Consider the following 14329-nt stretch of genomic DNA (forward strand, 5'->3'; position numbering starts at 1 on the left):
ATATTAATTTTATTCATCAATTTTTCTACATACTTTTTGAAGCATTTTAAATTTCTAACTTTATTCTGAAATTTTATTCAAAAATAATTGATTTTAAATAATAATAATGTCGTATGAAATTTAAGAGAAAAGGTACAATTTCCGATTCATGCAACAAAAAGACGAGTGTTTTTTGTCTTTAAAATTTGCTTCCATGTCTAGATAGTTTTATTGCAAAGAAACAAACACCTGGAGACTTCATAAATACATTTATTATTGCAAAAGATTTTTTTCTTAAATGTTTATATTTTCTTTTGGATGATACGGGCAAGATTTTGTTTTATGTCTGTTATTTATGTTTTATGTTATCAAAGGAATAATTTTAATTAATAAGTAGTGGCAACAATAAGACATCATTTCAGAACTAATAGAGCGTTTTAATTACAATCGATTAATGCAAGATCTGTTAAATGTAACTGTTCCGTTCACTAGAGAATTTCGGCGTTTGTTTTCTTTTCCCACGAAAACATTTTTCAACTCTCAAATAATTTAAAAAATAAATTATATTAAAAGTAGTACAAATTGTATACGCTGTATTTTATCGTACATGTTGGAATGATTTATGAGAGTTTTATTAACAGAAAAGAAAAATATTTAACAATAATTTTAAACATAAGAGTACAAACTTAGGAATTTGAAACTCCATTAAAATATTGATTAATATTAAATTTTCAATGAAATCAGATGTTAATTGTTTCTAAAAATCATGCTTTCAATACTAATATCAAAATATCAAGAGTTTAATCTATTTTAAATATCATGTGTAATTTTGCATTGGAATTAAATATAAGTTTTACTGTAAAAATAATACGCCATTTTGGCCCTTTACTGGCCAAACAGTTTTACATACAGGCACAACATTTGGCACATAAATATCTAGGAGAATAAGAATGTACAACTTTAAGTTTTTTTAAAAAAAATTTTAACTACTTAAAAATTAAGCTGAATTTTGAGGTTTTTTCTGCTGCAAATAGCAGAAATGTCTCGCATATAAAGGATATTCATATCTTTTAAAAAAATTATCTCTAATGATATTAACCTAATAATTTTAAATATTTTTTTAATATTGGTATTTTTCGATTTTTTTTTTGCTTTATTTCCACCAATATGTAGATTACATTGTTGCTCTAAATTTCAAGCCATTTTCATTTTTTCATCAAATATACATTGGCGTGACTTTTTTTCCATTATTGAAAACTGAAAAAGAAAGATTTTGTTTTATATCTGTGTTGTTTACAAGACGAATCAAAAAATTAAAATGCAATAAGGCGAGTTTTAGAAGATAGATAAGCCAGATTTTTTATGTTTTTAATAACACCATGACGTCATAGAATCAGTCTCCGTTAGAAATATATGCTAAAACCAGAACTACAATAACAAGCATTTAATGTTTGATTATTTGATAGCATTGTGAGTATGAAGCTATATCTAAACGTTTAATTGAAATTAAATATAATCAATTTTTTCGGCGAAGTAATAACTGGTTGGTTACCATAGGTGGTTAGTAATGATATGAATAATTAATTAAAAAATATATTAGAATCTAAAATGTCTGAAATTATAAAAATGAAAAAAATATTATTAATGGAAAACAACGCTCTTGTTAGAACATTTAAAATTTGCAAATTAAAGTTACTTATCAAAAATCTAGACATCTTAATTAAAATTCTAAATTTGTGAAACACGAAGAACAATATAAAAAAGAACCGAAATCACGATGCATATCGTATGAATTATTTTAAGCATTTCTTATAAGTTAAAGCGCAATAAGACTGACTAAAAAATCTAAATCACTTTGAATAGTTCATCAACGCGTAAGTTCTTTTTACGTTTTATCATAATCATTTGCTTTTGGATGAAAAAAAAATATTTTCTAATTTTAAATGCACTAAAAAAATGTCTTTTGAAATATTTATTTCTATAATCATTCGATTTGAAATAAAAGAATATCTGCATTGCCTTCAAGGCAGGATACAGAAACAGTATCTATTATTCTGCATAGATATTGACTGCCGACTTAGAATGACAGTAAATCCAAGATAATAACAGAGAGAGAGAGAAAGAGAGAGAAAAGGGGAAAAAAATATAAAATATACCATGCACATTACATTTAGCAAGATCTTTTATATGTTGCTGTATTTTTAAAATAAAAAAAGAATATAGTCAATAAGGCAATCATTAAGGTCTGTTTTTATAAAACAAAATGCTGAAATGAATCTCTAAGCTCTAATTTAATAAAAAGAATTAATTTTTTCAAATACCATGTTCTTTTTGTAACATCAAGATTCATTTGCATGAAAATGCCGTTAAAAGGCTGAGTCCCGGTGAAAGTTTCAAGGTCCGCAATGGCAGCAGAAAAATTCATCAAATGGAAATTACGTTGGTGAAAATATTTTTGTAACGATATTTTGATTACATCCGTTTCAGTGTCAAGGTCTTCAAAGCCTTCATTGCCATTCCGGTGTCTTTAAAATCAGTTATTCGATGCTCATTAGCACATTCTGAACTCGTCTTACAATTATACAATGTTGATGACAGCAAAATATTTACAAGTTTCAGAATGAAAAATATGCAGACGATACAATTAAAATCTGTGATGCATCTTTGATGGGTTTTTTCTCCTCTTCCCATGATTGTCAAGGAAAATAGTTACACTTATTCGTGTAATGGATTTAATAATTCTATTTTATCAATTTGAGAACAGATCATTGTATATATTCTTCAATATTCTAAATTTAAAAAAAACTTTAATAAATAAAACTTCCTAACTAAATAAAGGTAATAATTTTAAAGAGAACCTCTACAGATTAATTTATGGTATAACTCTAGAGAAATTCCTGCAATATTTATTCAAATAAATATAATAATAATTCTAAATATAAAACTTTAAAAAAAATCTTATTTTTATGGAATAATTCTACAGAAATTTCGAATAAAACTTCTATAAATTAATTTTTGGAAATCTACTGAAATTTTAATAGTTTTTTCTAAATAAATATAACAATTTTCAAAGCCACTATAGAAAAATTTAAAGTATAACTCTACAGAAATTTTGCAATATTTATACAAATAAATATAATAATAATTTTAAATATAAAACCTTCTAATGAATCTTAATTTTGTAGAACAATTCTATAGAAATTCTGAATAGAATCTACATGAATTAATATTATGGAATCTACAGAAATTTTAATATTGTTTATCTAAATAAATTAAAAAAATTTCGAAACCTCTACAGAATATTCTAAGATATAATTCTACAGAAATTTCGACAATATTGAATCAAATAATTATAATAATAATTTTAAATATAAAAACTTTCCAAAAAACTTATTTTTATAGAATAATTCTATTCAATGGTATAATTTCACAAAACGTTCTGTAAAATTTATTAAAATAATTTATTTATTTAATTAGAACCAATCTTTCGACGAAATAGAAAAAATAAAACATATTATTTGCAACGTTATATCTGTAATATATTTTAGAAAAAAAGATTCAACTCATTTTGAAGTTCTAGTCCTTCTGGATTCAATGAGCCGTAATTTTATTTAAACTCATGAGATTAAACGGTTTGTTTGTTTCATGAAAAATAATTTATATAATCTTAATTTTCTTTATTGTAATTTTGTTATGCCCTCCATATAAGTAATTTATGATATTAGGGTTAAAAGTATAAAAAAAAATGTCTAAATTGTAATATAAGATCTTTGAAAAATTTGGGGTGGAGATTTTGACGATACATCTTTTTTCTTGTACTATGTACAATGGACTTTGTATACGCCTTCTTATATAATGCGAATGTGTATAACACAACTAAAGCAGTGGCAGTGGTCACTACGAAACATTCGCTCTTACTCTAGAATAATTTTTTTATTCCATGTCCCCGCGTATAAAATTGCAGACCTAGCTCAAATACCTATCATGACATTGGTAAATGATAAATATAAAATGTAGAACTTTTGCGAAATTCTAGCATTTTTAATGAATCTAAAGTGAAAATACAAGGTGGTTATAATTAAACTTCCCCGATAAACAGCATCCTACAACGCAAACGGATGAACGGATTGCAACGAAGTTTGGTATATAGACAATATTTGAGATGCGCTCACGGAATTTCGAAGAAAAATTAGTTCCAAGATGTCCACAAGAGGGTGTCTTTTCCAGAAAAACATTAAATTTAACACAATAAACGACCAACACGGAATACAGAAACAATATTAACATTTATTGATTAGTTTCTGTTCACCTTGTCATCGAACCACATTAAGTAAAGGCAAGGAAAAAATAACAGTACGCTGTGTGAGGGGAAAAAAAAGTTCAGTTTGCAAAAACAAGAACAGATTAGGACGAAATTGCACAAGAGGAGCAGTTGTTTAGCGTGTCTAGGATGATGTAGGGAAAGATGCAGCTTGTGACCACCCACATTCACCTGCAAAATTTCAAGGCGATGGACAGTGTTTTCAACAGCAGATCGCAACTAATCAGTTGTGATTCTTCTCAGATGAAGCATTATGGAGTTGTTTATGTCATTCAACGTCGCAACAAGATACCGTCATCATTACAGTTGGAACATCGACATAAAACATGACAACGACTGCAAACGTTTCTTATCCTAACCTGCTTTGCATAAAGCTTCCTCTTCTTCTCAAGCATGCAAATCTCTTCACTATTTTCCTAGAATTGTCAGCTTTTCCTGGTTTTACATTTTATTACTCATAATTCTTGTTCTGGATTATTAATATTGTTTCTGTATTCCGTTTTGGGTGTTTATTGTGTTAAATTTAATGTCTTTTCCGGAAAAGGCGCCTTCTGGTGGACATTTTAGAGTTAAAAAAATTATTTTTTCGAAATTTCGTGAGCGCATCTCGTGTCTAGTCTATGTACCAAATTTCGCTGCAATCCGTGCATCCGTTTGCTGTCTATAGGGAACCCAAAATTATACCCACCCTGTATATATTTTGGACCCCTTTCTGCCGATCGACTGACACCAAAATTTGACAGTTATTTTCACAAAATTACCGAATATCATTGATTTAAATCGTCGTTGTAAGAATTATTGCATTTGTATTGGAAAGTACAGACTAATAAATGGTCGACCGTTTGACAGATTTCGTTGAAAATTTTATACGATTCTGTATTTTAGATAATAAATCTGTGTACCATATTTCATCTACCTAGGTTTTTGTGTGTTGAATGTTACCGAGATCATTTGTACTCGAGACGCCGACCAGATAGACTACCTGTCAGAAGATTCCGTTCAAAATTCAGCAGGAATCTGCAAATTTGGTCTTAAGTTCGTATACTGAGTTTTATCAGTTTTGCTCAAAGCGTTTTTGATCATGGTGCTCACAGACATACAGACAGACATAATGCCAAAAATATGTCCAAAAATCCAAATGTTCGGATTCAGGTATGTCAGAAACAGAGTTTTGTAGAAACCTGGAGTTCGAATTTTTTCAGGATAGCAGTATTTACTCTATACTTCATATACAAGAAAATGAAAATTCCCACGATTTCTCATATAGATCGATAAAAAAAAATCTATGTTGTTCGTAAGATAGATAAGAAAATTCATGATTTTTACTATTTTTTTATATGAAACATGAAATTCGAACTCGTGCCGGTAACGACTGAGATCAGTATTTTTTTCCTTCTTCGTATTCTTTGGAGGTCATAATTACTTTTGATATACAAAGTATACTCTGATATCTACGTACATGGTAATCTTTTCTTTGCCTCATAAAATCTAAAGCATTTAATATTTTGATAATATAACTTCACTTCTAGAAAGCTGCAATGCTGAATTAGTTTACGAAACAAACAGCTTATTTTACTTTACAACAAAGATTCAAGACAGCCTTGTCGAAAAAATAAGTGAAATTCACAATCATTTAAAATAATTCGGTACCTAACAGCAATAAAATTTGTAGAACTGTAGATTATTAACTTATACAGAAGCGTTAACTTTTCAATTGTCTTATGTTTATTTCTGTTGTGATTGATGCGCAAGTTCACGTATGTGGGACTCAGTTCTAAACGAGTAAAACTAGCAATAGTTGTAACATCTAAAAAATTTTTAAATCCTTATTTACCATTGGTTCTTTTTAAATGTATTTTGTGTAATTATAATTTATAAGTTTTCAAATATGTACTGTTTTAGATTTATTTAGCAAGAAGTTTTCTTTCCCATTAAAAAATAAGTTTTCTTTTTGTATTTATAATATTATTTTGTATTGTGATGAAAAATAAATCTAATTAGAAAGTATTGTTAGACTTTCAGGAACTGTAAAATGCAACAAAATAGGAGAAGCACAAATAAAAAGTTGAAAATGATAGAACAACTCAAAAAGGTGAAAGGGATGAACTTCTCCGTAATGATGAAAGCTTTTGAGCTTTGAAATGGAAGGATATTAAATTTTACCATCCTAATATTTTACTGTCTTCATTTCCTGGAAGGGGGCTTGTTTCTGTTGTTGTTTCTAATGGCACTTGTCATAGACAAGCCCACTGACTTTAGAAGTCCACAATTTTAACCCTAGGGTGCGTCTCTTGTTTATCAGTAGCACCATCTAGGGCCAAGAGTATGACTTAGCTACACACACACGCCACAATCCTTTTTACGGAGCGGACTTCATTCATTCGTCCACAGATCGTCATTTAGAATGAATCAGAGAACGATCTGAAAATCTGAAAATCGAATTCTTGCGTTAGAAGCCTTTTTTCCCAACCGATTGAAAACAAAGTTCGATAAATAATTACAACTGTTGTCATAAAATCACATATCGAATTTCATATATTTAAATCATTGTGTTTTTGAATTATCGAGTTTATATGCTTCTGAAGGCACAGACCGACAGACATTCAACCCTTGTTAAATTTGGTTCATTATTTGATAGGTGTCTACAATATAGCTATTAAATCTGTGCATCAAATTTTATTCACCTCTCAACATTTTGTAGTCATTGTGCTAACTTATATTTGAACAGCCTGGGAGACAGGCTTCCTTTGAATGTATTTTGTAGTCATTGTGCTAACTTATATTTGAACAGCCTGGGAGACAGGCTTCCTTTGAATGTATTTTGTAGTCATTGTGCTAACTTATATTTGAACAGCCTGGGAGACAGGCTTCCTTTGAATGTATTTTGTAGTCATTGTGCTAACTTATATTTGAACAGCCTGGGAGACAGGCTTCCTTTGAATGTATTTTGTAGTCATTGTGCTAACTTATATTTGAACAGCCTGGGAGACAGGCTTCCTTTGAATGTATTTTGTAGTCATTGTGCTAACTTATATTTGAACAGCCTGGGAGACAGGCTTCCTTTGAATGTATTTTGTAGTCATTGTGCTAACTTATATTTGAACAGCCTGGGAGACAGGCTTCCTTTGAATGTATTTTGTAGTCATTGTGCTAACTTATATTTGAACAGCCTGGGAGACAGGCTTCCTTTGAATGTATTTTGTAGTCATTGTGCTAACTTATATTTGAACAGCCTGGGAGACAGGCTTCCTTTGAATGTATTTTGTAGTCATTGTGCTAACTTATATTTGAACAGCCTGGGAGACAGGCTTCCTTTGAATGTATTTTGTAGTCATTGTGCTAACTTATATTTGAACAGCCTGGGAGACAGGCTTCCTTTGAATGTATTTTGTAGTCATTGTGCTAACTTATATTTGAACAGCCTGGGAGACAGGCTTCCTTTGAATGTATTTTGTAGTCATTGTGCTAACTTATATTTGAACAGCCTGGGAGACAGGCTTCCTTTGAATGTATTTTGTAGTCATTGTGCTAACTTATATTTGAACAGCCTGGGAGACAGGCTTCCTTTGAATGTATTTTGTAGTCATTGTGCTAACTTATATTTGAACAGCCTGGGAGACAGGCTTCCTTTGAATGTATTTTGTAGTCATTGTGCTAACTTATATTTGAACAGCCTGGGAGACAGGCTTCCTTTGAATGTATTTTGTAGTCATTGTGCTAACTTATATTTGAACAGCCTGGGAGACAGGCTTCCTTTGAATGTATTTTGTAGTCATTGTGCTAACTTATATTTGAACAGCCTGGGAGACAGGCTTCCTTTGAATGTATTTTGTAGTCATTGTGCTAACTTATATTTGAACAGCCTGGGAGACAGGCTTCCTTTGAATGTATTTTGTAGTCATTGTGCTAACTTATATTTGAACAGCCTGGGAGACAGGCTTCCTTTGAATGTATTTTGTAGTCATTGTGCTAACTTATATTTGAACAGCCTGGGAGACAGGCTTCCTTTGAATGTATTTTGTAGTCATTGTGCTAACTTATATTTGAACAGCCTGGGAGACAGGCTTCCTTTGAATGTATTTTGTAGTCATTGTGCTAACTTATATTTGAACAGCCTGGGAGACAGGCTTCCTTTGAATGTATTTTGTAGTCATTGTGCTAACTTATATTTGAACAGCCTGGGAGACAGGCTTCCTTTGAATGTATTTTGTAGTCATTGTGCTAACTTATATTTGAACAGCCTGGGAGACAGGCTTCCTTTGAATGTATTTTGTAGTCATTGTGCTAACTTATATTTGAACAGCCTGGGAGACAGGCTTCCTTTGAATGTATTTTGTAGTCATTGTGCTAACTTATATTTGAACAGCCTGGGAGACAGGCTTCCTTTGAATGTATTTTGTAGTCATTGTGCTAACTTATATTTGAACAGCCTGGGAGACAGGCTTCCTTTGAATGTATTTTGTAGTCATTGTGCTAACTTATATTTGAACAGCCTGGGAGACAGGCTTCCTTTGAATGTATTTTGTAGTCATTGTGCTAACTTATATTTGAACAGCCTGGGAGACAGGCTTCCTTTGAATGTATTTTGTAGTCATTGTGCTAACTTATATTTGAACAGCCTGGGAGACAGGCTTCCTTTGAATGTATTTTGTAGTCATTGTGCTAACTTATATTTGAACAGCCTGGGAGACAGGCTTCCTTTGAATGTATTTTGTAGTCATTGTGCTAACTTATATTTGAACAGCCTGGGAGACAGGCTTCCTTTGAATGTATTTTGTAGTCATTGTGCTAACTTATATTTGAACAGCCTGGGAGACAGGCTTCCTTTGAATGTATTTTGTAGTCATTGTGCTAACTTATATTTGAACAGCCTGGGAGACAGGCTTCCTTTGAATGTATTTTGTAGTCATTGTGCTAACTTATATTTGAACAGCCTGGGAGACAGGCTTCCTTTGAATGTATTTTGTAGTCATTGTGCTAACTTATATTTGAACAGCCTGGGAGACAGGCTTCCTTTGAATGTATTTTGTAGTCATTGTGCTAACTTATATTTGAACAGCCTGGGGGACAGGCTTCCTTTGAATGTATTTTGTAGTCATTGTGCTAACTTATATTTGAACAGCCTGGGAGACAGGCTTCCTTTGAATGTATTTTGTAGTCATTGTGCTAACTTATATTTGAACAGCCTGGGAGACAGGCTTCCTTTGAATGTATTTTGTAGTCATTGTGCTAACTTATATTTGAACAGCCTGGGAGACAGGCTTCCTTTGAATGTATTTTGTAGTCATTGTGCTAACTTATATTTGAACAGCCTGGGAGACAGGCTTCCTTTGAATGTATTTTGTAGTCATTGTGCTAACTTATATTTGAACAGCCTGGGAGACAGACTTCATTTGAATGTATTTTGTAGTCATTGTGCTAACTTATATTTGAACAGCCTGGGAGACAGACTTCCTTTGAATGTATTTTGTTCGACAGTTGAAAAAAAAATTTGCAAAGCTCATGCACTAAATTTCTAACTCAAAGAGGCATTTTTGAGTTGAATGGATCAAAAAGATGAGCTAGATGTAGCACTGAGAATGTCATTCTTGCTTTTTAAAAAAGAAGTTTTTTAAAAAATTTTATTTTTAAAATCCGTAAAAAATTCTTTTGTAAATCCTTATTAATAATAATTAAAATAGCTATTATTTCATTAAAATGCTTTAATATTAATATTTTAAGTCGTTTCAAGAGAATTCTAAGTATTTTAATCATTTTTGGATTTTTTTTTTCAATATTTATTCCTTTAAAACTAGAGGTTCACACATGTGCCCCTTAAAATACTATCCTCATGAAGAATCAATTTCAGAAAAAAATGTTTTTCTGTAATATATGATGACAGAAAAGGCGTGTAAAAACCAGGAAATGATATTTATGTTTGTAGCTGTTGCATTACTTTTATCTTCTCTTTTGAATACCAGATGGCGGTGCCACCATCACAATGCATCTCATAGTGCATTGCGATGGTAATAAGATTGAGATGAGATGCTGTTCTGTAAAGAGGTGCGTGAGTGAATGTCTTGTCTTTGTGTTTGTGTTTGTTTAGTGTGAATTGTGAACATTAAAGAAATGTTCCCAAAAACATGCTTCCTGCACAGATCATAGTGATCTTCATTCCACCACATGTTCTATTTTATAATTTCGGGTCTAAAGACGAAAGGAGGATATTGTAAAACCATTACAATCATCAAAAAATTGAACCTCAAGATTTTTAAAATCTTTCACCTCTCTTTCACCGGGCTTTCACCTCTCACTGAGTTCTAAAAACACATTTTGGAATTATGTCTGTCTGTCGTAGAAACCAAAAAAACGTTTTAACCCTTATGTTCATTTTGTATAGTATACCATACATACACCTTTATAAAAATATACTACCACTATAAAATAATTTTTAACTTAGTTTTATTAAACGATTTTTATTACACGATACTTTTATTATTTTTTTACGTTTTTTTATAGCGTAAAGAAGCTTCCTATATACATTTTTTTTTTTTTTGCTTTCCTTCAAAAAAGCAATCTTGCCACGATAAGGGTTAAACGAGATGAATGAAACTTTGTGCATAGTCTCTGCATCAAATTTTTCTTTCAAGTTTTGAATCGATATTAATGTGGAATTTGTTTGCTTGAATATTCTGTTACAAGTGAACGTTAAATAACAGATAAATGACATGAAAAACAGATAAATGAAATTTGTAACACATTTTTAGCTTCTAAAGTGCAAATCTTTATAAAATTGTGAATTAGATCTCAGAGTTCTTTGACCGTTTATAAAACTGTATTTTGCATGTATCTTAATGCCATAACTAAAAAATGTAAAGATTTAAATAAATGAAATTTTATATGGAATCTTGTTACCAAAATTATAGTTTTGCGTCAAATTTTGGTTTTAATCGAATGACCAAAATGCATCCAACATAAACATACATGTGTCGGATTAAAATACTCATGTTGTTCAAGAAACTTATCCAAGATCGCTAATTTTTATAAGGAGTGGGGCCGCAGTAGCCTGGTGGTAAGGTCTGGACTTCGGAACCGGAAGGTTTAAGGTTGTAGACCCGATTACACAGAAGAACCGTCGTGTAGGCGGGCCTAGTCCACGCTAAATCTGTCGAGGCCAAACGTACAACCGCTGGTGTGGAGAGGGGAGTGCCAGCTTAGGTGTCGTCCTCGTCATCTGACCGTGGTTCAATATTACGAGCTCCGTCCCAAAATAGCCCTAGTGTTGCTTTAAAAAGGGACATTAATATAACTAAACTTTTATTAGAGATGGTGGAATAGTAAAATCCTTACAAAGAAATATGCGAGAAAGTATTATGGCAACCATTTCCTTTGGTTATATGAATTATTGAAAGCGACAAATAGACAATTCAAGATGATTGCATTGTGATATCAAACATCGCGTGTAAAAAAAAGTGTTATAAATTGTAAAGTAAATTACATCAATAAATTGTCTTTATTATTTTCTGTGCATAATTCGTTGTGTGTTTAGTTTCAAAAACTCAATAAAAGAGCAAATTATTTTAAATGTGCATTAAAAAATTTAAAATATTTAAATCTTTTTAAAAATTTAGTTTAAAAAATAATTTTACTACTAAAATAATAATTATAATGCCTTTGTTTCAATAACACTTCATGAACAACCCTTTACATATATTTCTTAATTCTTCGATTTTTAATGCAGAATTTATAACAAAATGTAATTCTTGTTAGTGCATATATTTCAGATAATTTTATTACAACTGCTGTAAACGTGCAAGATTATTGCAATATTTTTCATTTCTTTTTATTCCTTTTTAGGGAAAACTAGTAACAAAATACCCAAATTTTAATTTAATTTTGAAAAAAAAAATTCAACTCTGAATATTGGGAGAAAGTACGTTTCTTGAATCTAACCGGAATACCAGAAGCGAATTTGTATTCTTCGAATTATTTCCTCGTTTTGTTTTATGCAATCAGATATCGAATAACTGTGCCTTTTAGAAATCATTTTAATACAGAAAAGAATAGTGTTGATTGGGTTATTCTTAATTAGCTTAACATTTCTTGTGCAAAGACTATGTATAAACGGAAGTAAAGCAAACAATATTGTAACGAGATTTACATACTAAAGAGTAACATATTAAAAAGGCTTCGCTGTTGTTATAATTTCTCTTAAATTTACCATTTATATTTTAAACATTTAGCCACGGCAACCATGTTTATAAAAAAAAAATCTTATTCTACGTAAATTCCCAAGGTAATTTTTTATATGCGTACACTGTGTTTTCAACTATCTCATCCCAAGGTTAAACTTCAATTTCTCTGATCTAGTGATGATAAAAGTACAAAAGAGCCGGTATTCCTAAACTGATTTCTCGTGACGAAAATATAATTTCCAATTTTTTTTTGTTATTAGGAAACCAGTACACATAAGAAATAAGAATTTTCCTCTAATTGGAACAAAACATCATGTCTCAAAGACTGAATACGCCATTGTTTTATGGAATGTTATCGTGTTGTCGATTTGATTCATTTGGACATAGAGAAACTGATTGGTGTAACAAAGCTTGTGAGATTAAAGACCAGTATACAAAAACGCCGCCCTTCAATTTATAATCACATGGAAGATAAAGTAGCTGCCTAGATGCAGTGACGGTCAGCCATGAATCAAGCTATACGACTCAATTAGTTTTATGTTCCCAATGTCTAAACTATAGTTATGTTTGTTGTCTGAGACGCGTTTGAATTATCTTCTATTTGCACATTTTGGTACATATCTGTTTTGAAAAACATAAGAGAAAAAGCTTGGACGCTGCGTTATTTCAAAATCAACATGCAAAAAAGTTCACCTTTGACTTTTTCGTTCACTTTTACATTATAGCATGCTTTGTGTGTATTTCCAAAACGCATTTCACAATCTTATATTTTCTCTTTTATTTAGTAAGAAAGAGATTTAATAAGTTCTTAAAATTTTTACATAAAGATCATATACTAAAACCCTTGTATATATTTTTTGAATTTAAAATATCACATGAAATGAAGTACAGACAAATAATGAATTTCTTCACAGATATTATACAGTATTTGTTACAGGTCTAGGATTTTGATACAAAATTCATGTGCAAAATTGTATCCATCTGGCTTAATGAGACATTGAGTCTGTTTTGTTAATGCGCAATCTTATGGCTGAATGAATATGATGAGATGAATTGTGATGACAAAGTCATTCGACAATTCGTCATAAGATATAATTGCATCATCTTATATCTTATTGTAGATTTCTAACTTCAACTTCTTATCTAGAACAGAGCTGTCAACTTATAGGATTTGCAATATTAAACTTAAAAACAGATTTAAAAAGTTGTTTCAAGCTACAATGCATTGCTAGGTCATTTTTCTTCTCTCATGGTGTTCGATGAATTGCAAAATTAAATTAGCTTTATCCATTTGATGTATAAGACACGAATATAAAATCTCTCTCTCAAGAACTGAACAATTTCTACTGTCTTATTCGGTAACACTAGATAATTGAAGCTATACGAGCCTAAAAATCTAATTTTTATGCACAATATTAGCTATCTCTTTTTATTATCCTAAATTCGTCAATAAATATTCAGTTCATTAAATATTTCCTTAATGACAATTATATCTTGATATTCTTAGAAATAATCGAAAAAATTTAAGTTTCAAATTAAATTTTAAAAATATTGAATTGAAATTGAAATTTCAGATACTTCGATTTGACAATGTCTCATATTCCATTTCGTTCTTATCTTGTGGTTCATTTCAAATGTTCAGTTTTTGACACCTTTTTTTATTTTAATATGGTTTTGAATATATGCTTGACTAAAGAACTTTATTAATTTACTATTTAAAAACAATATGTAAAAAATACATGAAATGGAATATTATTGGAATATATAAGTCATTGTAATGATTATTCAAACAGATTATATTTTAGATTAAAAGTATTTGAGATTCTAATATAAAAGAAAAAGACCAAAAACAATA

This window comes from Argiope bruennichi, chromosome 10 (assembly GCF_947563725.1).
Source record: "Argiope bruennichi chromosome 10, qqArgBrue1.1, whole genome shotgun sequence".
NCBI classification, from domain to species: Eukaryota; Metazoa; Arthropoda; class Arachnida; order Araneae; family Araneidae; genus Argiope; species Argiope bruennichi.